The 9,699-nt window shown below is 44.0% G+C and overlaps 1 long non-coding RNA gene across 1 annotated transcript in view; it reads left to right on the plus strand.

The window, feature by feature from the left end:
• The window catches only part of LOC103307217 (uncharacterized), a 112,894-nt gene extending 103,525 nt beyond the window's left edge, over nucleotides 1–9,369 (plus strand). The window contains exons 4-5 of the long non-coding RNA XR_509898.4: nucleotides 2,497–2,574; nucleotides 8,968–9,369. This is a non-coding gene — a long non-coding RNA (uncharacterized LOC103307217). The remainder of the gene's footprint in view (nucleotides 1–2,496; nucleotides 2,575–8,967) is intronic.
• Nucleotides 9,370–9,699: the final 330 nt, after the last annotated feature.

The raw sequence follows: 9,699 nt of genomic DNA on the forward strand, positions 1-9,699 counted from the left end.
TAATGAGTCTGCCAAAAATGGTACAGGTACCACCAATTGTGGTGATAGGTGGTTTGTTTCTGTGGATACTTGGCCACTGGAAACTTAAGCAAGACCTGGGCACTCAACTCCCCGTGATGAGTGAGATATAAATACCTCAAGAATGATAGATACATAAACCAACCTACCAAACTTATTTCTCATAGGTCACTGGGCTGAGCTCAAACCAGTGACTTACAGGCATTAAGTATCAGAGGGGTAGCCGTGTTAGTCTGAATCTGTAAAAAGCAACAGAGGGTCCTGTGGCACCTTTGAGACTAACAGAAGTACTGGGAGCATAAGCTTTCGTGGGTAAGAACCTCACTTCTTCAGATGCAAGTAATGGAAATCTCCAGAGGCAGGTATATATCAGTGTGGAGATAACGAGGTTAGTTCAATCAGGGAGGGTGAGGTGCTCTGCTAGCAGTTGAGGTGTGAACACCAAGGGAGGAGAAACTGTTTCTGTAGTTGGATAGCCATTCACAGTCTTTGTTTAATCCTGATCTGATGGTGTCAAATTTGCAAATGAACTGGAGCTCAGCAGTTTCTCTTTGGAGTCTGGTCCTGAAGTTTTTTTGCTGTAAGATGGGAGATAAATGGACACAAGTCAGATATCAGGAATGGCAATATACAAAAACCTGTCGGAGAACACTTCAACCTCCCTGGCCACACAATAGCAGATGTAAAGGTAGCCATCTTACAGCAAAAAAACTTCAGGACCAGACTCCAAAGAGAAACTGCTGAGCTCCAGTTCATTTGCAAATTTGACACCATCAGATCAGGATTAAACAAAGACTGTGAATGGCTATCCAACTACAGAAACAGTTTCTCCTCCCTTGGTGTTCACACCTCAACTGCTAGCAGAGCACCTCACCCTCCCTGATTGAACTAACCTCGTTATCTCCACACTGATATATACCTGCCTCTGGAGATTTCCATTACTTGCATCTGAAGAAGTGAGGTTCTTACCCACGAAAGCTTATGCTCCCAGTACTCCTGTTAGTCTCAAAGGTGCCACAGGACCCTCTGTTGCTTTTTACAGGCATTAGGCTATTATCGGTTCCCGGAGCTAACCAATCCCCACATCACTAAACCTTCGGAGATTTACTCACTGATGACAGAACCCTTTCTTAAAGCTTTTGCCCAGCACTATATTTTTTGCTTCTTGAAATGAGGCAGGAAACTTCTCCCCACACAGAAATTACCTTTTCTTGGCAGGTGTGTTTTGCTCACTCTGAAGTGACATTGTCTACAAGTAGCCAAAAAACAAACAAACAACAGTAAAATTAAAATAAATGACATTAAATGTTGGTGAATAATCAGTGTTCATTTATAATAAGGTGTGTCATATTAACTGAGCACAAGCACATACATCAGGGAGGGCGGAACCTGGCGTCAGGCAGCGATGCAGTTTGAGATGTGTGTTTTATGCTTTAATATCTTCCAACTACAATGTCATTGAAAACGTTGCTGGAAATTTTTCATAAATGGTCCATCTGGATTTATTGTTTGTATAAAGGGCCTGATCCAGCTCTACTGAAGCCAACAGGAGTTCTTCCATTGATTTCTCTGGCGGTTGGATCAGGTCCAATGCCTTTCAGAAATATCTCTTTAAAGGAAAAGGAAAAGGAAAAGGAAAAAGAACTGCTTAAAGGGACACGGTCAACTTCACTTGGGTTTTGTTAAGAAAAACACGTTTTACTAAACCTCATAAATAAATGTTCACAGGATTTTTAACAAATTAAAATGAAAACAATTTGGGAATGGGGGATGGTCCTAAGTTTTCCCCTGCTATGCTGGAGACCCAAGCACAGGGCTAGTGTTTGAGAACCAGAAGCTGATGAAACTGACTAGCATTATTTGTATAATTTGTAGCACCTAGAGGTCCCAACCAAGATGGCCCCATTGTGCTAGGTGCTGTACAGATGTATAGTAAGAGACAATCCCTTCCCCAATTAGCTTATACAGTCTAAGACAGTGATTCTCAATCTTTTTTCATTTGCGGACCCCTCTGGACATTTTGAATGGAGGTGCGGACCCCTTTGGAAATCTATTGTCTGTATAGATAGTTGAATTCTGTTCAGTCAGTTTTCAGTCTAAGTCTTTCGTGGACCTCATTAACATAGTCCATGGATCCCCAGGGGTGCATGGATTACAGGTGGAGACCCACAGGTCTCAACCAAGACAGAGAGTGAAAAAGAAGCAAAGTGGCGTGTCCAAGATCAGACAGATATCAGGTCTCATGAATCCTATTGCCCAGTGCTCTAGCCACTGGATGACACTGCTTTCTTAACAAGGCATGAAAAGTAAAACAGCCCAGATTAGCGTTACTGTCCAGGGGGCGGGGGGGAAGAGACGGGGCGTGAAGCACAAACAGGTAAAAGAAAGAGCATATATGGTAAAATGTGAATTTTCTTTTTTTTTTTTTTTAAAAAAAAAAAAGCTTTCATTTGTAATAATGTGCGCATAATCAACCAGGTGAAGATTATCTCTAACTACGAAGCCAAATTCATCCCTATGAGCTCGAGTTTTTGTCCTGCCAGTGTCTGTATAATGGTGAGTATTCCTGGGGCATAATCTTTTGTAGCACCCTATGAAACCGACGTCCTTCCTTCACTTTATACACATTCTTTTCATTTGAGAGCATTTCCAGAAATAACCATGGTTTGGATGTTCATTGCTCTGCATAAACAGACTGCTTGGCTGAGAGACCAAGTGTTGTATCTGACAAAGGCTCCAGCAGAGGACTGTACTCCTGGCTTTGCCTGGGGATGGGTGGGATACCCCTGTCTCTCCCCACTCTAACCACTGTGATGCACTGTAACATGCTGGCCTTGAGCATTTGAGAAGTAAAAAAAATCAGTGGAGAGAGGTACATTTGGAGGTCAGAAAGAAAATAATTGGGGCCTCTTTGTGCCAGCTGCCTGCAGGTGACTCAGTTCCTCCTCTGTCTGCACCCTGATGGCAGGAGACTGCATTGACAGCTGTGTGGAGGAGCCAGCTCCAGGTGTAGAAAGAGAGAACGCTGTAGCCTTAGTCATGTCAGTGACAGACTGGGTGCCTCCCACTCCCAGCCTCTAACCAATCCAGACTTTCCTTTCCTTAAAAATAAAGGAGCCCATGGCCATCATGAGGCTTTCACACAGGTCAGTTCTGTGCAATGTGCAACTGTGGAGGGGCAAAGGGAGGTGAATAACCCATGAGGTGACCAACTTTACCCTCTAGGGATGGGATTCATTTTTGGAGGCTCCCTCCACAACCAAAAGGGTTTGAGACTCACTATATTTATTTACTACGATGAAGGCTGAGATTAGTGCTGACCTCCAAAGGCTCCCCAAGATCTATGATCCTGTGCTTTGCAAGTCCCACGAGCCAGACCTCAGTTCCGGAACCAGGAATGGAGAGCAGGAGCCTTGAGCTCCAGTTCTTTGCTTCTAACGCTCCCCAGGCTTTGAACACATCGGGTGTTTAAAAAATTAGCAAAACTCAAACCTGCTGTACTCGTATTAGTGAATTGTGTATTTATTTAGAGGTTTGCTCCAGGCCATTGCCTTATGTTTCACATTGATTATAATGACTTGCTGGTTATTTTTAATGCTGCTAATGAGCACTGTTTAATCAATCACAGAAAATACTACTAATATAGTATGTTGCTCAATGGCTCGCTTGACTCTCCGTTGTTTTACTGAATGGAAGTAAAATATTGTTATCACTGGACTAGAGATAATTGTTCCGGTGACGGCCTAGTTGAACACCAGCCCTCTGACATCATTCAGCTGAGCTTCCCAACCCCCTCCCCATTAGCTGCAAATAGACAAACCCAAATTCAGTGCAGGTGCCAAAGGTGGCTTGTTCTGCACTATACACTTGGCTTCTTCACTGTGGCATCAAGTTTAACAGGTGACAGAGCTGTTGCTTCTTTTGGCCAGTCATGACTGATGCATGTCAACTGATTCAACCTACATTAAATCCTTGGTGTGTCTAGGTGATGATCTCACAAGGCTCCACTATGAGCTGAACCAGCTTATAAAGATCAAGAGGATTCAATTAAGAGTGAGTTTAAAGAGCACAAATGCACCCCAGACACCCGAAACATTTTCATGGAGAGCATCAGCGATGTGTGGAAAGGCCTCCAGCAGGGCAGTGTATGAAGTTATAGGGAATGCAGAATTCCAGTAACTCAACATGAGTGAAAATGAGTTTTGTTGAACCAAAAGGCTTTTGCTTAATTACCCTTTCTTCTCCCTATAACCCTGCATGACAGATACACAGATTCTGACAAGTAGATAGTTATGCTTACCACTTGGTAGCTAGGAAGACACTGATCAGTAGACAGATCCCTACTGGTAAGTAAGTATCTGCCTTCAGTTAGATACTAATATACTGTATATCAACTAGCTCAGGGATGCAGTTAGATGAATAAGCAACCTCTCTAGGCTGTATTTCAGGGGTTGCCTCCTCCTGGCCAAAATACAACTCAGGACTTCTCCAGTAGAGCTTTAACCCTCTTGCTGCTGCTACCCCAGCACCCACAATGTGTTGGGTGCAGTTAATTTCTCCTTTTCCTCATCTCTATTCTTTGCCAGGGAGCGAAGTTTTATGCTGTGAAAAGACAGTACAACTGGCTTTGTGAGGTGCTATATTTATTTTCTCTCCCTGACTCCAGATCAAACCGACCCAAGTAAAACCATGATTTTTTCTATCATCCTTGCAAACTCTTCTGGGTTTTGGCTACTCGCCTGCTTTTTTACTTGGGCCTGAGGAGCGGTCACGAGCAAGGGTTTCTTAGAATCATAGAACTGGAAGGGACCTCGCCAGTCATCTAGTACAGTCCCCTGCACTCAAGGCAGGACTAAGTATTCTCTAGATCATCCCTGACAGGTGTTTGTCTAACCTGCTCTTAAAAACCTCCAATGATGGAGATTCCACAACCTCCCTAGGCAATTTATTCCAGTGCAATTTAACACCCTGACAGTTAGGAAGTTTTTCCTAATGTCCAACCTAAACCTCCCTTGCTGCAAGTTAAGCCCATTGCTTCTTGTCCTATCCTCAGAGGTTAAGAACAACAATTTTTCTCCCTCCTCCTTGTAACAACCTTTTATGTATTTGAAAACTGTTATGTCCTCCTCAGTCTTCTCTTCTCTAGACTAAACAAACCAAATTTTTTAAATCTTCCCTCCTAGGTCATGTTTTCTAGACCTTTAATCATTTTTGTTGCTCTTCTCTGGACTTTCTCCAATATGTCCACATCCTTCCTGAAATGTGGCACCCAGAACTGGACACAATACTCCAGTTGAGGCCTAATCAGTGTGGAGTTGAGCGGAAGAATTACTTCTCGTGTCTTGCTTACAATACTCCTGCTAATACATCCCAGAATGATGTATGCTTTTTTTGAAACAGCGTTACACTGTTGACTCATATTTAGATTGTGATCCACTATGACCCTCAGATCCCTTTCCACAGTACTTCTTCCTAGGCAGTCATTTCCCACTTTGTATATGTGCAACTGATTGTTCCTTCCTAAGTGGAGTATTTTGCATTTGTCCTTATTGAATTTCATCCTATTTACTTCAGACCATTTCTCCAGTTTGTCCAGATCATTTTGAATTTTAATCCCATCCTCCAAAGCACTTGCAACCCCCCCTAGCTTGGTATCGTCCGCAAACTTTATAAGTGCCATTATCTAAATCATTGATGAAGATATTCTTTCTAGATACAGACCAGAATTAATCTCATTAAGCATCCTTGGTTTTAGTTCAGATGAGTAGGCTGTAACACAAGAGAGACACACGTTATTGGTGTGGTGGTACAGGATTTTTAAGGTTATATTGTAAATAATAAGGTTTGTTTTTAATATATAAATCTTTCCCTCCTCCTTGGTGTCTTGTTTATTACAGGTACTTATTTTAGAGGTATTATTTCACTCAATGGCATTCACTTCTTTTAACATCTGTGCTGATAGACTTTTATTTATTTTGGTTTATAACAAATACCACAAAAGAAATCAGTTCGGGGCTCTAGATGCCTTTGCCAAAAGTTCAATATAAATCAGATCAGACAAAACCAGCAGCTCCTTGCCCCCAAGCCAGCTAAAATAATTAATTGCAATAAAAGCTAATTCTGCCTCCAGGAGAAACAATGGGTCAGATCCTCAGCTGATGTAAATTAGGGTAGCTCCATCGAAGTCAATGTTGGCCAGCTGAGGAGCTGGACCTATATTATCCTGACCCAGGTTCACTGTGCTTTTCCCCAGGACCTAGAAATCCACTCATTACAGATGCAAGGACAACAAAGTAGGAAGTGCGACCGTGCCTGTGTTTACCTGCGTCAGCCTACGGCCCTGCTCCTGCAGGTGCCATACTGCTCTTGAGCCACTGAACCATCCCATATCCCCGGTGCATGATTCTGTCTAAGTCTAATGCCAGCAGGACAGAGCAGAGACTTCTCAGCTCCTCCTTTGGAAAGTGGCACTGTGGCTTTGCTGCAGGTGTCCTGGCCTGGCTAGTGAGGGAGAGGGAGCTAGAGGCTATGGAGCCACAGCAACACATGAAGGTTTGGGGCATTGTCACAGCCTTACTGGGACTCATGGAAGAAGAGAGCAAAAGGAGGTGTCATGGGTACAGAGAGGTAACAGGAGTCCCAATCAGGAGTGATAGGGGACCTAGATGAGACCCTATTCATAATATTTCACATAGAGCCTTTGAAAATATAAGGCCAAACTTGAGGGGGGATTCATAGGAGAGATCATCTTCCTCTGCCTTCTGCTCATACTCAGCAATAGGATGGGAAATTATGATGAGCAGGTGGAGTGGTCCAGGACTCAGAAGTTTCCTCCTTCTTCTTAAGGAGCCAAGGTAAGAATATAATCAGTTTCACAACACTAACAACTCCAGTTCCAAGAGTATGGGCTTTTGATAGCCCCCGTGTAGAGGAGCGGACTCACCCCTGCGGCGCCTCCTGCTGGTCGTCTCGGGAATTAGCTCTTCCGTTGTCTTGGAGCACCCCCTGCAGGCCAGTGATCCGCCTGTCCTCTGGCCCCCGTGTCCCTCCCGGACCCTGGTCCCCCTGTATCTGGGGTGCTGCCCCCTGGCAGTACACCCCTCAGTACTAGGGTCTCCCCTCCCTGGGGAACCCCCACCCACTAGCCCTACCTTGCCTCAGAATAAGGCCACTGCCAGTTACCAACTAGCCCCCGCTCCCTGGGGCAGACTGCAGTATAGGCCACTCATCACAGGCAAGGTTGGGTTTGGACCTGCTGCCTTGGCCTACCCATGGGCTGGCCTCTGCAACCCCCAGTACCCCTTGGCCTCCTACTAGGCCACAGCCTGGGGCTATCCAGGCTGGAGCTCCCCAGCTCCTCAGCCTGTCCCCAGCCCTGCTGCACTCAGGTACCCTGTCTCTAGCTCCCTGCAGCCAGGCCCTTCTCCCTCTGAACACAGAGAGAGACTGCTGATCTCATGGCGCCCAGCCTTCTTATATAGGCCAGCTGGGGCCTGATTGGGGAGTGGCCCAGCTGTGGCTACTTCCCCAGTCAGCCCAGTAGCTTTTCCCTTTGCCCCAGCCCTCTGCCAGGGCTGTTTTAAACCCCTCAGGCAGGAGTGGGGTAACCACCCCGCTACACCCCGGGACTGAACTCTTCTATTTAGCCACCATACAGGCACAGTAGCAAAGCAATCTTACCTCCAACTGTCCAACTCGCCATCACCCTATTGTTCTGGGACCATCTCTAGGTTGTCAGGGTATCTACCCCAACAAGTAAGTAGTCTGGAAGGGAAAAAAAACCAAACCATTGGTTATCCTAGCCAATAACACCCAAAGGAGTTCTGTTGCTCATACAAAGGCTGGGAATAATACATGTTAGAGCTGATTAGAAAATGGAATTTCCATTCTGTGGGAAATACTGACATTTTGAAATATGTTCACATTCCAGATTGGAACGAAAATTTGATGGTTCAATTTTTTTCACAGAAAGGAAATTCCCCAAAAAATTCAGTTTGGGAACATTGAAATGTTTTCTTTAGATAAGGTAAAAAATATATATAAAATATTACATGTAATTATATATAATATATTACAATTATAATATGCAAAAATCTAAATGAAACAAAACAATAGTCAAAATGAAATGTTTTTGGCTTATCAAAATGAAACACTTTGACATTATTGAAATGAAACATTCTGATATTGTCAAAACAAAATGAGACAGTTGACACAATTTGCTTCAACATTTTTCCTTTGAAAAGTTTTGTCAAACTTGGCCCGTTTCCACAAAGCATCATTCTGACAAAACTGCATTGTCCTACAGAAAAGTGTTACATGGAAAATGATTTGCCCAGCTCTAGTCAGGTAAGGATCAGGTTTGTTTGCCATGATACGGTCTCACTGTTTTGAGTTGAAGCCAGTTGTTGTCACTCAGATGCCATCAGTTCAGGAATCGTATTTCATGTTTGTAAGTTCTGGCAGATAACAGAAGTTCTCTCTTTCCTCCTGGCTCCCATCTCTGTTTCCTTACCTCGATCTCCCGATTGCCATTTCCTTTCCCCTTTTGAGGAAGTGAGCAACCTTCATCCTTTAATTCATGCTTTTAAGATGGACCCTTGGAGTGCTGAATGTCCTCTACCCACCTACTCTAGGCTTCTTCCTGCAGTGGAACTTATACAGAGTCATGGTGCCCCATGAATTGTGGCTTAGGTGTATGCTGTGATAATCAGGGTCCAGAAGCCTCAAGGGGAGAACAGAGGATCTCGGCCCCAAAGATTAAGCAATTGAATCAACCAGGTGTACATAATGTTAGTGGGTATAAAAATATGTTGAGTAAGGTCTTTCATGAAAGTTTGTAATGTTCTGAACTTGATGGTCATTATGCAATGTATACGGACTGTAGTTATGAATCTGCGTACAGAATACTATTCTCATGACCTGTACTACAATTTCAACCACACCTCACAGCAGAGAGGGGCTCCTTCCAAGCCGGGTGTTTACCCAAACCAGATGCAAGTAACTATCCATGGTACAACCCAGGAAAAGACAAATGAAGGACCATTACAGTTAAAGGGGAAGACACCAACATGCCCTGGCTATCAAGTCGAGAGGGAACCTCCTTCCTCCTTCCCCCTCCTCCCCACAATCTGAATAACCATGAATTACCGTAATCTGAGAAAAAGAAAAAAGCCCTGTAACCCCTGTTAAAAGGGAAGAGGTTCAAAGTGAAAGGTATCCAGAACTGAAGGACAGTCTCGAAGGCAGAGGACTGGCTGTGAATGCTGGATCCTCTCTGTGACGGGGGCATGCTGGGAAACTGCTCAAAGGCAATGGCTGACTTCTATTAGACAAGGGATTTTATCAGATATAGAGATATAAAGCCTGAGATTGTGTCTCTATGTTTATTTTCTCTGTTTGCTTCCCCTCCTCTTTCATCTTGGAAGCTGTAATTTGCCTATTAAATAAAGTTTTGTTTTTTTAATTTTCACCCCAAGCAGGTCTCTGTTGTGCCCATTGTGTGGAGTGTGCGTGTGCCAAAGTGAGCTGATAACTGGCGGGCTGGTTTCACACCTTCGAGGGTGGCAGTCTGAGCGGCTTATTTATTTATGCTTGGGGCAGCAAAAATGGTAGAGTTGAATTAAATGGGTTGAATGAAATGTTTTGTTTGACCCAAAAAAATCTGGTGGAGGGGGGAGGGGT

This window comes from Chrysemys picta, chromosome 1 (genome assembly GCF_011386835.1).
Source record: "Chrysemys picta bellii isolate R12L10 chromosome 1, ASM1138683v2, whole genome shotgun sequence".
Lineage (NCBI taxonomy): Eukaryota > Metazoa > Chordata > Testudines > Emydidae > Chrysemys > Chrysemys picta.